Raw genomic sequence first — 14,471 nt, 5'->3', positions numbered from 1 at the left:
GCAAGTTACCAGGCAAGTCGTCAGCCAAGGGCGGCGGCGGTGGCGGGAAGCCAGCGTCCGGCAACAGCGGCGCTGGCGGCGGCAAGAAGAAGGGCAAATGCCATTATTGCGGCAAGGTCGGACACTGGAAAAGGACTGTTGGTCATGGCTGGAGAAGCAAAAAGAACAAGGGAAGAAGGAACAGGCTAACCTCGTCCGCGAAGATCGCGACGAACACGATCAGGGCCTGCTCATGGCCGTGGTCACCAACGTCTCTACACCTGAGCTAGTGACGCCCCAAGCTGTGTTCTTGAATGAGGAGAAAGTAATTCCCATGCCTTCACCCGATGGCCTTTGGTACTATGATACAGGGGCGTCCAGCCATATGACTGGGGAGAGGAACATGTTTTCTACACTTGATGAAGGTTTACACGGCACAGTGAAATTCGGAGACGGCTCTCTGGTGGCTATCAAGGGCAGGGGCGCCGTTGTGTTTCGCTGCCAGAATGGTGATCAACGTGCTCTCTCTGAAGTCTATTACATTCCCAGCTTACGCAGCAATATCATCTCAGTAGGGCAGTTGGATGAGGGTGGATGCAGGATAGGGATTGAAGATGGGATCATGACCATCCAAGATCCGGGCCGGCGCATCCTGGCTCGCGTCAAACGGACGACACTACACCATGATAAAAGTTTAGGGGCAATTAACTGCCGGGGATGATTAGGAATTAGGGGCAATTAGCTGCCTACGAAGCTGTATGTGCCGAGAAAGACTGTGTAGGTCATGATAACTGCCGGCAATGGTAGTGTTAGAAGGGCAGGTCATCTGCCGGCATCTTTAGGGTCAGCCCAATTGCCCTGAAATCCATTTGAGGGCGAATGCACTGCCCTTTAGGACGCTGGCGGGGACGAACAATTTGAGGCCCAAGAAAAGGAGCCTCGCGGGAGATTGGAAATTAGAAGCCACTCGAAGCCCACCGCGGCCACGCGGGCTTAATTTCCCCCTTCTCCACAATTCCACATATCCCCTCAGCTGGACTAAAAAAAACATATCTCCTCAGCCGCTCTCCCTCCCTTGTCAGCCGCCGCACTACATCTCGCCGTCGACTCCGCCAACCCTAGCGCCCTCGCCGACTCACTCCCATCCTTGCCCGCCCCGCTCGGCACCGCCGCCTCCATTCCCTTCGTCACCCACCCATCGCCCGACGCCCCTGCATCCTCCATCCATGCCTCCACCCAGCCGTGCCGCCACCCAATCTCCATCGACGACCCCCCACACACTCGCACCTCCGACTCACGCCGCTGCCCATCCCCATCCACACCACACCCGGATCCCACTCCCAGAGCCGCCGCCGCGCATTCCCCAACCAGCAGGCACCCCATCTTCGTCCATGCCGCACCAGTATCCCCCAATCCAGCGTTGGTGCCCCATTCGCCGACCATGACACCGCCCCATCCCCTCCTTATCACCCTAAACGTCGTCCCGATCCCCAACAACAACACCTCCCCATCCCACTCGCCACCCCCGTCACCTGCTTTGCCTCGCACTACAGCACAGCGTGATTAAGATCTAATTGATTGTCTGTTCGTGCTACCAGGATTGTTCTCTGCCACATGTTCGTTAACTGAAGCAGCAGCAACAACAACAATCTCAGATTCGCACATAGAGGCTGCCACTAAGCTTTGTTCTCCATTCGTGCTTGGTCTTTACAGGTATGCTTTTTGAACCATGTTCTTATTGCGCGGACAGGCAAAGATTGTCTTGTTGTGCCGACATATATAGTAGATTTGGCTATGAGCTATGAGTCTAATAGATTCTTGTAACTTGAACTTTCCTCCACTAGGAAAAATTTGCATGACTGCCCAAAACATGATTCGTAGTTAATGCCTATCAGGTGCTATGTAGTGTATATGATGTAGTACTTCTGATTTAGTTTCATAAATGATCTGGATGATGCATTAACTAGTTTGTGGTACTTCTTGCTGGGCTAAATATAAATCCATCTACAACAGAGCATTTCATGCCATAAATACTGCTGGTGTATGCTTCTACCTTTGCCCATTTTATATGTTGTTGATACTGACTGTCTTCTCATGTACAGTATATCAGTTGCCATTTCCTGGTCATATCTTGCACAAGTAAGGTTTGTGACCTTATGATGGTTATCTAGAGAAGTTAGGTTTGTCTTGCTGTTCTTGTTAGTTGAACAAATACTTATGTGATGTACACTATCGGTGTAATGTTTTGCCAATGTTTACTTTTGCATGACGCTTTGGCCTGTAGAAAAATTACTTATTCAAATATAAACTGTTGTACATTGTTAACTTATATATTCTATTAATATTACATGTGTTGTTGATTGTTCTTCATCAATGCTTATTACGTTTTCCTGCTTTGCAGGCTAATCGGCATAAACTCAACTTTAAAGACAAGTTTTAAGGTCTTGGTTGGCAAGTGAAGAAGGTATCAAGCTGCAGCCATCAGTAACTGAACAAGTGCCAACTGCATCTTTTGGTGAGATTCTTGATCTTAACTGAAGACTTGATTCGTTTATATTGTTGTGTGCTATCGACCAATGGTTTGACTATATTTAGAATATCTCGTAATTTGGTTCTATCGTTGTATGGTATCGTTTGACTATGTTTTGAATACGTCAAAGGTTGCTTCGGTTTGTAATTACGATTTCACGGCCTTATTTAGGTTTGTAAAAAAATTGATTTGTGTTGGCTGGTTATATTTAGGCAAGGGTTGAAAATTGTGTTGTCCTGCTAGTGCTGGATGGAGTTTTCGGTTGGATGGATTGTTGTACTGATGTGCAACTTCCTGTAGCTTCACATTCCAGGCCCAATGATTCTTGTGCCTCGAGCATACAAAATAAAACTCGTTTTTATTGTTGCTTGCTGCCATTCACCATCCGTCTGTACTCTAGACAGAAAACGCACTACTTGCGTTGTCCCTGCCCAGTGCGATGGGAGGGCTCATCTATAAACACTAAGCCTCGTCCTCGCCCAGGGCGACGCGAAGGCTCATCTATGAACACTAAGCCTTGTCCCTGCCTAGGACGACACGAGGGCTCATCTTCAAACGCTAAGCCTGTTAGCTATGCAACTTGCTAATTGCCTAAGCTTCAGTACCACAAATCTAAAGTTTGAAATTTTCTTATTCATAATAGTTAGTGTGAAAACTAGAAATTGTTTCTAAACCTAGCTGAAACTTTCTTGCTTTAGACACCCAGTTTTAGTGTACATCAGCTGTCATTCAAAAAAGACATCTCTCGAAAACCAATACTACTAGAGTACTCTGAAGTCCCAACAGTACTACTCCTTCAGCTAGTACATACATAGGTAGGCTGTTGCTGGATGGTTCAAAAAATCCCAGATAAAACCAAAACAGCATATCCTTGTTCAGTTTCAGCTAGCAAAATTTGTTGTCTAGTTAGTCACGTACTCACATTTGGACATCAGCTCTTCAGCTTTTAGGTTGAGCGAACATGTATTTCTTAATCACTGACCGACAATTGTTCTAATATAGAATAACCACTTTGTTTGTAAAACATGTACTTGTTTGAGCTGCCATTCTTATGGTCTGCTTGGTGATATAGTAAAATGACCTGTTTGTTTGCAGTTTCATGCAAGCTTGTGTAGTGCGTTTGATAATTTTGCTCGGCAAATGAAAAAATGTTGACTTTTTGTTTTTTCAATTGACTAAACAAGAACTCACCACCGGTACATGGCAAGCTAGACCCTTTAAATAGTGCTCGCATGCACTTCTAGTACTCTACTGTTTTCACTTCCCTAAATCATATTTAATGGCCCAGATTTACTCCTTAACTAACTTGGAAAGTGAAATACAAACTAAAAGTACTGTTTCCCTTTGTTTTTCCATTTTAACTTTTTTTTCTGCATGTCCTTCTTTTCATTTTTCCTAAATGGGGTGCACTTGTTTTTTTCTGCATGAACTCTCTTGCATGAATCCTCTACAATACATGTACTCCCTCCGTTCCTAAATATTTGTCTTTTTAGAGATTTCAAATGGACTACCACATATGGATGTATATAGACATATTTTAAAGTGTAGATTCACTCATTTTACTCCGTATGTAGTCACTTGTTGAAATCTCTAAAAAGACAAATATTTAGGAACGGAGGGAGTATGTGTTAATTGACTTATTTCCTCTTCAGGTTGGCAACGTTGCTACAAGGCTGGTCTACTCACCTTGTGAAACCATTTGCTTCACTCGTTCTGGAGTTTGTTTGTGAAGTTACGCAGAAGCAACCATCACAGCCGGTAGCAGTCCCCACATCTAGAAGGTATTGCAGATTCTAGAATTCTTGCTAATTCTGTTTTCATTATCATCTAGACAAAGTGTACAATGAACTAGCTATTGAAAAAAATTAGACCTCACTTTTCCTGGTTGTTTGGGATGAATGCTAGCAGAGACTAGGGCCAACGCTCTTCTTTCTTTTTGTTCTCTGAGAGCCATTCTCACACTGTCTGAATAGAGCCTACCTGAGCTTGTAATTTTCAATCAAGATAGATTACCATGGATCCATATTTAGTTCATCTAAAATTACAATTTCTTCTTCTAATCACAAGGGCCATTCTATTGAAAAATAATTATAGCTTTTCCATCTTTGCTAATAACAAACATAGCAACTTCCAAGTTAATCATTATATTCTATTAAATTGGAAAAGTAAACCTTGATCCAAGTAAGTTGGTGATGATTTGCAAAGTGAGAACCTTAACTATGATCACCATGTGCCTTATCTATTCTTATGAGTACATAACAGACATTATGGGTGTGCCTTGTGGAATTCTGATCTGCTCTTGCTTGCAAGTAGTTGTGCAGTGGATTTCTGAAACATGTGTTCTTCCCAGCTTATCTAATTGGCCGCTTCTTTTTTTATTGGTCACCGGTGTAATTCTCTTGCATCCACAACTTTAAATAGTTGTGTTTTGTGAGCTGGAAGGATCTTCTGCTGGGATCTGTTTGTAGCTGAAACCAGATGTTGTATTTTGCGCTTTTCTCTATTATGCAATATTGGACCTATTGACCTACATATGTATGCCTCTGTGCGCATGGGAATAGTGAATTACATGAAGGATGTTGTGCTGTAATACTGGGCTTGTGAACCTACATATGCTTGTAACCATGATGGATCCTTGAGATATACATATATATTATGCCTAAGTGATGCAACTTTAATTACTATGCATGCGTGTCACATATATACTAATGGCACAAAATGGAGTGAAGATAAATTTTAGCTTTTGAATGGGAAGGGGGTATGTGTGCTAGCAGCGTACACAATTAAGGGCGGGATAACTGCCGGGAACTACTTCTATCTGCCCTGAATTATAACACTGCTGGGAAAGAACTATATGCCGGGAATAGTTCTATCTGCCGGTAAAGATTCTAACATGTGGGTCAGAGTAACTGCCGGGCATTCTTGTAACTGCCGGGAATTGTCTTTCCCGACGAGACTTTCTAGGGCAGTCTGTAAATGCCGGCAAAAATCATTCCCGGCGGATTTTCTGCCTCCATTGGCTAGTTTTCCCGGCAGATATGGTGACCCCAAAGTTTTTGTCATGGTGTAGTGCGACCAGCAGATTGTACACGGGCGTACTGAGCATTGACGCCCCAGCCTGTCTCCTCACCAAGACTGAAGATGTCACCTGGCGCTCGCATGCGAGGATGGGACACCTGCACTTCAGAGCTTTGCGAGCCATGTCTTCCAAGGAAATGGTACGCGGGATGCCAGTCACTGACCGCGTCGAGGAGTACTGTGATGGTTGTGCATTGGGCAAACAACACCGTGCCCCTTTTCCTCAAGTGGCCGGATACAGAGCAGAGAAAGGCCTTGAGCTTGTTCATACAGACTTGTGTGGGCCAATCACACCAACCACACCGGGTGGCAGTAAGTATTTCTTGCTGATAGTTGACGATTACAGTCGATACATGTGATTGGAGTTGCTGAAATCCAAGGATGAAGCTCATCAGAACTTCAAGAAAGTGCAGGCAATGGCTGAGAACGAGGGGAAATGCAGGCTTCGCGCATTCCGGTCTGACCGGGGCGGTGAGTTCAACTCCATTGAGTTCAGAGAATACTGCGAGCAGCTGAGCATCAAACACTACACGACCACCCTCCCCTCAGCAGAACGCAGTGGTTGAACGCCGGAATCAGACCATCGTCGAGATGGCGCGTTGCCTGCTCAAAAGCATGGCCGTGCCGTCATATTTCTGGGCTGAAGCAGTGAAGACCGCGGTGTACCTGCTCAACAGAGCTCCCACGCGCAGCTTGGACGGGGTGACGCAAGGCTTGGCACGGCCACAAGCCAAGCGTGCTGCACCTACGTGTGTTTGGGTGTGTGGCGCTTGTCAAAAAGCTTGGCCCTGGAGTGACGAAGCTCTCGGATCGAGCAACCCCAATGATCTTCGTAGGCTACGAGGAAGGAACCAAGGGCTATCATGTGTACAATCCGGCTACACAAAAGGTACAAGTCACACGTGATGTTTTATTTGAGGAGAGCAGGCCATGGACTTGGAATGCACAGGGCGCGGTCACGGCGCCCGCACCGATGACGTTCACTGTGGTCTATGCAAATGACCATGGTGTGCACGAGCTGGACACGGGCTGCTCGCCTATGCCTGCACCAAGGAGCGCGGCACCACCACCCTCTACGCCACCATTGGGGTCGCCGCTGAACTCCGCCGACACGCCGGCCGCATCGGCGCCCGGCACGTCGCAGACCGAGCCTTGCACGCCGGCTGCGGCAAGGGAGATGCGTTGGGCCACGCCGCCCACACATGATGATGAGCGCAACGTTGACTTCGGGCCTATACGGTACCGGCGCCTCTCTGATGTTCTCGACGAGACAGAACATGAGGCTGTATGGGAGGAGCCCGACCAATGCTTGCTCACGGCAGAGGAGCCGCGCGACATCACTGAGGTGCTAAGCGACTGGGCCTGGAAGGCGGCAATGGATGCGGAGATGGACTCCATAGGCGAGAACAGCACCTGGGAGCTCGCCCACTTGCCGGCCGGTCACAAAGCCATTGGCTTGAAGTGGGTGTACCGCGTCAAGCGCGATCCTGACGGCAACATCGTCAAGTACAAGGCGCGTCTGGTGGCGAAAGGTTATGTGCAGCGTGAAGGCGTGGACTTTGAGGAAGTTTTTGCGCCAGTGGCACGGATGGAGACCGTGCGGCTTCTTCTCGCGCTCGCCGCACACTCCGGCTGGGAGGTGCACCATATGGATGTAAAATCCGCCTTTCTCAATGGTGACCTCGCCGAGGAAGTGTACGTGGCGCAGCCACCGGGGTACGTCACCACCGGCAAGGAGCAGCAGGTTCTTCGGCTTCGGAAGGCGCTCTACGGGCTGCGGCAAGCTCCGAGGGCCTGGTACGCGAAGCTGGACGAGACCATGAGCACGTTGGGGTTCACGCGCAGCTCCGCCGTGGTGATGCACACTCATTTTTGCTAGTGGGTGTGTATGTTGACGACCTCATCATCACCGGCACCAGCAAGACTTCCATCGACGAGTTCAAAATTCAAATGCAAGAGCTGTTCAAAATGAGTGATCTCGGTCTCTTGAGCTACTATCTGGGCATCGAGGTAACTCAATCCAATGATTCTATAACCCTGTGTCAGAGGAGCAATGCAGAGAAAATTCTTGAAGCTGCTGGAATGGAAGGCTGCCATGGATGTCAGACACCCATGGAGTGTCGGCTCAAACTGAGGAAGAATGACGATGCAAAACCTGTCGACCCTTCTCTGTACCGCAGCATAATTGGTAGCCTAAGGTACCTGGTGCACTCAAGACCGGACATCACTCATGCAGTTGGAATAGTGAGCAGATACATGGAAAGGCCTACAGTCACTCACTGGACAGCCGTGAAGCAGATACTTAGGTACGTGCGCAGTACTTTGAGCTATGGGTGTTGCTATGGGCGTGGTTCAGGGAAAAGTGAGCTGCTGGGCTATAGTGACAGTGACCATGCCGGCGACGTTGAGGATCGTAAGAGCACATCTGGTCAGATTTTCTTCCTTGGCAGCAATCCAGTTACATGGTCTTCCCAAAAGCAAAAGATTGTGGCAATCAGCTCCTGTGAGGCAGAGTACGTGGCTGCGGCGTCTGCTACTTGCCAGGGCCTATGGCTGAATCGTCTGCTCGCTGAAATGAAGGGAGAAAAAGCTGGTGCATTCAGACTCTTGATTGACAATAAATCTGCAATAGCACTGGCAAAGAATACCATTCATCATGATCGAAGCAAACATATCGATGTCAAGTTCCATTTCATCCAAGATTGTGTTGAACATGGAGAGGTGCAGCTTGATCATGTGGGATCTGACGACCAGGTGGCCGATCCATTGACAAAAGCACTTGGGCGTGTGAAGTTCATCGAGGAGCGTCAGAGACTTGGAGTCAAGGAGATCGGCAAAGGACGTTGAGCTTAGGGGGGAGAAATGTTAGCCCTGCTGTAAGCTCACGTCGGATAGGTTAGTTTGTTTTTCCGTTTAAAATAAACAAGCCTGCTGGGTCGGATGTGACCCGAGCATGCACGTAGCTAGGGGAGGCGCACGTAGCGAGCCCTCCTGTTTCTTTTGTTTCTGTTTTCTCCCTCCTGGTCGTTTTTGGCTCTCGCTGTGGACGCGATCGTGGGATGGCGCGATCAACGCGGATCATAGCGGCCAGACCGGGAGGGTAGACGAGTCAGTTGTAAACAGACAAGGGAAAAGAAATGAAACAGAAAACGTGACGTCGTTAGCTGCGGCAAAAAGGCTTTCCTCTCTCGCGTGTGTTGCGTGCGTTCTTGAGCTCAGCGTTCTTCGTTCTATCGGCTAATCGGCAACAACATGCGCGACTGCCCTGCAGCCGCATCACCGAGCGGCAACCCTGCCGCCACACCGCCGCACGAGCGCAGCGCCACCGCATATCCAAGCCACAGCCCCGCCGTTCCCGGCCGGAGGTCGCCGACGCCTTCCGCAACTTTTGGGTCAACACCCAGATCGGACGCCTCCCTTTTACCTCCTTGTTGTGTTTGGTTAGCATGCTTCTATGAAATTGTAGATTTCTGTAAGGTTCTGCTGTGTGTTCACATTAATTCAGAAATTGTATGTATGGATCGACTGCATCCGATGTTGTGCTTCTAATGTTCCCTTGAAAGGATTGCTGGATGGAAAGATAATTTTGCTTTCAGGATTTCTGGTGTGTGTATGACCCTCTAAATAACTCTTTTTCATCTCATGCAGCAGCAGAGGCTTAGAGGAAGGCGCTGCAGCGTGGATGCACATGGGATGCTGCAGGTTAAAGTCCTTCTATTTTGTTGATAGTTTCGCTGACGTAGATTGTAAGTTATATATTAGAAATAAATTTTAATTTGTGTATGGTGTGGATTCCAAAACTAATCTGCTTCTACTGAAAAGCTCTCTTGTACTAGAATTTTCCTAAAGCTAATGGAATTCCCTTGTACATATTTTTTTTGCATGATGAATATTTTTTCAAGATACATGTAACAAAGATGAGGAGCTCAGGGAGCTGAGTGTGAAAGGATAAAGGAGTCAGGAAGGAGAAATCATATGTTGGCTTAATTAATGCTTCCGTATGCTTTTCATATTGCCATTTATTGAACTAAGATAGTTTGCTTTTTATTAAGGATCTTGACATGGCGCCTAGCTGTTCTTGATGTTCTGTAGCTTTTATTGATCTTCTCCTTGTTCGGATTAAATTTCTCATTGCTTTTCCTATTCCTTTGCAGGAACATGAACCTGATGATGACCCATAGTTGGATGTATGTGAGAGGTATATGTGTTAGCTCATAAGCATATCAGAATACAATCATGATGTGTATAATTATTCAGTTATACTTTTTATCCAGGCCTCAACAATCGACCAAATTAAACGACAAGATGAACATTCAGATTTTCTTGATGACTGGGATTCTAGGAAGACCATCACATACTCGACCAGCCCACCTGTCATTGTGACACAAGCTAAAAGTGAAGCAACATAAAAATTGTTAGCCTTCCCAAAGGAGAATTTCTGCGCAACATTCTGGGAATTCACCTATTTGTATCCGTACATTTTCACCTTGACTATAAGTGGAAAGGTTTGCTATTTATTTAACTACAATTCAAAACATTTAAGTACTCCACTATATGTTAATGCTACTCAAACTCCATTATTTATAATCAAAATATGTTTAGGTCTACTTTGTTGTCTGCCTGATGGCCTTTTTCTGTGAATTTTCTAATTTTCTTGGTGGTGCAGTGATACTTTTTTCTTCGGTCGTAATCCCGGCATCCTCCTCGCATCACCCTGCTGTGCTACTGGCCGATTGTCTAGAGACGCCATCCAAGCACGCGTGCCTGTAAAAGTGCTTCATCATGGCCAGGCGCAGGTAGATGACAACAAGCAGCACAACGATGAGCAGCTCGACAAAGGAGTACGATGTAACGCTCGTCATAGGGAATCGGGAAGGTACAATGCTGGGTACGTAATCTTCCTTGGTCATCACTTTTTTTCAAACTAGCTCCGCCACAGAATGATTCTTGATAGCACTACCTCTCCTTTATGTTTTGTTTTCAGCATAATCATATCCCAGTGTGTTGCATATTCTTTTCTCCACTGAGGGTCTGCTGCATGACCAATTCGTTTCTCCCTTCTATCTGATTGCCAGTCTGGTGATGACTTTATGATAATTTGTATGTCTTTTTGGACTGGTCATTAGTTTCTGAAATGATTTGGGAGGAATAGATGGGTATGCACTATTGTTACATTGCAGGAGAGTGAATTGTGGTCATTTTCCTATTGTGTATTCTCTGTTCTACGTAATCAGATTTTCCTTTAGCATCTTAAAGATATTTCTCCACTTCTTTCTTGTAACTTTGTTTGCATCCTGATTAAATGTTGTATGCGCTCTCCCATTAATGTCTCAGGTCTATTAATACATATATTAATTGTTCCTGATTTTCTTCAGGCTCCCCTGATCACCGTATTTATTGGGAAGCTTGGCACAAGACAATCTTAGTTTGGGCTCTGATGCAACAATAGGTCTGTGCATTTTAACCATGTTTTGGCTGTTCATTTTGAAGTGCATTACAAATGTCTTGTTTCATATTTCTCCAACAGCATTATAATCTTTAGAGGTTCCGTAGTTAACTCTTGCGTTTTGGTTACTGTAGAGAAGTATGTTCATATGATCAATGATGGTATCATTGACCCCGTGAAAATGATCCAAACTGCACTTCAAGATGCAGCAAGGTACAACTTCAGTTCTCTAACCATGTACTTTATGTATGACCATGACAGTAGTAATCATACTTGTTTGACTATTTGTGCTTTTGTAGTTCTATACAATGTTTATCCGCTGATCACAACCATAGAGGTAGCAGATTAGCAAAATGGGTTTTGAGGACAGTGCGGCATGGTGTCTGCATTTATTTATTTTGCATAGAATAGAATGCATGTCTCATATGACCAGTTCTAAGAAATACTTACATAGTTCGAGGTAAACTGGCCAGAAAACTAAGATTACTTTTAAGTAAGGATAGAGCCATGGATTACATGATTGCTTTTCAAAACACAACATCAGATGTAGCTGAGCACACTGCTTCGGTTGGTGGAAGTTTTGAGCTTCGAATTCATATTAACCCATGTATTTCATTTATTGACGGTAATTGTTTCATCTGATGATACTGCTATTTTGTCCCAAAGAACAAGTACTATAATGATGGCAAGAAGCATAATGTCGCAAGCACTTTTACGTCACTGTTTCTGGTCAATGTATTTCATCAACAAGTGAGGGAGCCTACTGAAACTTCGTTTTATTTTGTCTTTTTTAACTGAAACTGGCAAACAGCTTGCTTTGCATATGATCAAACCTTGAAACTGATTAGGTTCCATATCATAAACAAAGCAGATGTAGCTGATTCTACTTTTGTTGAATTATTATGGTTACAAGGATAAACATATATATTTTTTGATTTAATGTTTTTTCTCCCCCCCCCCCTTTTCAACCCATTCTCAAAGGTGTGTTGCCATCGAAGGCGAAGACTAGATGTTCTGCTCTTGTGTCTGAACAATCTGTAATTGGCAGCAAGTTTTTTCTTAACAGTGTTCACTAAACTTGCCCATGTTGTATATAAAATATATACAGTTCCATTAAATTTGGTTCTATGTTTTTTTTGTCAAAATATATCGGCTCATGGTCACTGAATAAACTGATGTTGACTATAGTCGGGGGAGGTGAAGATGTTGATGAAAAGAGAAGAGTTTGTCTTGTTAATGCTTGCGTGAATTGTATTAGGGTGCGTCCATTCTGTCTGACAAGATTTGATTGTAAATCTTTGTTCATTACTTCACGTGTGCATTGAGCTACATGATCTGCTAAAAAGAACTAATTGATTGGCAAGTTTGGATTATATCTTAACTAGAATGACATGGATCATGCTCGATTGGCAAATTTTGATTTTTTTTCTAGCTAAGAAATGATACCAACACAAGTGCTCAGCATGATAAATATGTTCGCCTATATTTTGAGTACAAGTTACATGAATTTTTTGGGTACATTACTCGACCTCTTAGTTGATATTTTATATTACTAGATAATTATCCGCAATGGGCCCATAAGTATTTGTACGCGCACAATTTTTAATTGAGAGCCGCACATGTTTTTTTTTGTTGATTCTGTTTAAATATAGATATTTCTTCAGAGCGGTTGTTCCCCTACTCCATAGATCTGTGGCAGTCAACAGAGTTGGTTGAAAGGCGTCCGAACATAAAGAAGATTACGGAAAGTAGGACTTGTGAGAAAATAATCATATTACAAGGAGGACCCTGATAAAATCTCGAATGTTCGAATTTTAAGCATGTCATCCCGAAAGTTTTTTTATGCCAGCTTTAGTTGACGCGAGGTGGCAACTTTTACTTGTTAAAACATGGCAATTTTATCTTCATTTTGTTTTTTGTTTAAAAAATTGCCATGTTTGCCAATCTGGCATGAACTAAAATTGTCATGAAAACATTCGGATTGGCATGCTTAAAAAATTGAACGTTCTGGATCTATATATCATTTTCGTACAAGAATGTTTAAATAGTGTTTGTACATAAGTACCTAAATATGTTCTTCAAAATTCATAGAAATAAGAAGGCTACTGATGGTTTCAAATAAAAATGCAATAACTTTTTAGGTGAAAAATGAATCTTACAAACACATCAATTCATTTGAAATAGTTTACTACTACTATCAGATTACCCATTTACGTACACAAATAAATTTTCACATAATGATCGTAAGTCGAGACGTGCGTTGCACTTGCATACTTAGACTACCCACAATGGGAGTAACATAGGTAGTAACATTACACATATCTAGATAAAATAGATGATGTGGCAAGCAATAAATGAAGAAAGAGAGCGAAGTAGTAACATAGCTAGTTACTAGTAAGATGAGTAACATCACACATATCAAAGCAAGATGAGTCTATAGCCTAATAAATGAGGTGTTGCATGTTACCATATATATGTTACTTCTCATTGTAGAGGTAGTAACAAAGAGTAGTAACGTAGACATGTTACTAGTCCATGTTACTATCCATTGTGGCTAGTCTTATTAGTATAAATAACGGCTGAGATTATGATGCGGAGGGGCATGGGTCCGTGGCAGGTCCGGGCTGACCAATGAGCTGCCAGCGAGGAGACCTCTCCTAGCCCAGCGAAATCAACTGGATCCCCACACGCACCCACCCACCCAACTCATTCGTTCCTGCCCGACCTCTCCGCTCCCTCCCACATTGCCGCCGCCGGGCACTCCCCGTCTTCCTGGGCTTCGCCGCCGCCGGCCACTCCCCGTCTCCCTGGACCTCGCCGCCGGCCTCTCCCCGTCCCCTCCCATCCCCTCCCCTCCCCTCATCAGAGGAGACGAGAAGAGAAGAGAAGACGAGAGGGAGATCGAGCGAGCGACCAGTTCAGCGGCGGCCGTGGCGCTCCCTGCTAGCGCCGTCGTCAACGGCCTGGGACTCAGCGGCCACCTTGCTCACTCGCGAACCCTGCTCGCATTCACCGGCGGCGGTGGCTCTCGCCGCGCGAGGTCTCGGCGGCCCATGTCGCGCGTGACCCCGTAGCGCTCCTCGTCCGCAGCAAAGCCTCCTCCTTCAGGTAAGCCCCCTCCTCCCTCCCACTCCTCTCTTGCACATCTGATTTTGGTTTCGATTCTGAAATCCGTGCACTGGTGTATGTAAGTAATCTGGGTAGGAGCAGACGCATCGACCACTTCTCCCTCGAATACTTGGAGGAGCACAAGGTCGAGGACCATCGTAAACGCACCACCAATGTCCGGGCCATCCTGCGCAGCCATGGCGTCAACCTCCACGACGACGGACGGAGACCATAGGTGCGTCTAGCTCTGCCTCCGCCCATGTCATCTCTGTGCTGCCGTGACTTGCAATCTGTTGTTACTAGTACGCTGCATTCCATAGCTAGTACGTA

At 45.3% G+C, this 14,471-nt stretch overlaps 1 long non-coding RNA gene across 1 annotated transcript; it reads left to right on the top strand.

The window, feature by feature from the left end:
* Positions 1 to 1,069: 1,069 nt before the first annotated feature.
* LOC123064797 (uncharacterized) lies at positions 1,070 to 5,140 on the top strand. Its single transcript, XR_006430798.1, has 4 exons — positions 1,070 to 1,692; positions 2,381 to 2,494; positions 4,162 to 4,290; positions 4,931 to 5,140. It is a non-coding gene; the product is annotated as an uncharacterized lncRNA (long non-coding RNA).
* The last annotated feature ends 9,331 nt before the right edge of the window (positions 5,141 to 14,471 follow it).

The sequence above is a fragment of the Triticum aestivum genome, chromosome 3B, assembly GCF_018294505.1.
Source record: "Triticum aestivum cultivar Chinese Spring chromosome 3B, IWGSC CS RefSeq v2.1, whole genome shotgun sequence".
In the NCBI taxonomy this organism is placed as follows: Eukaryota; Viridiplantae; Streptophyta; class Magnoliopsida; order Poales; family Poaceae; genus Triticum; species Triticum aestivum.
This window is presented reverse-complemented; position numbering and strand designations above follow the sequence as displayed.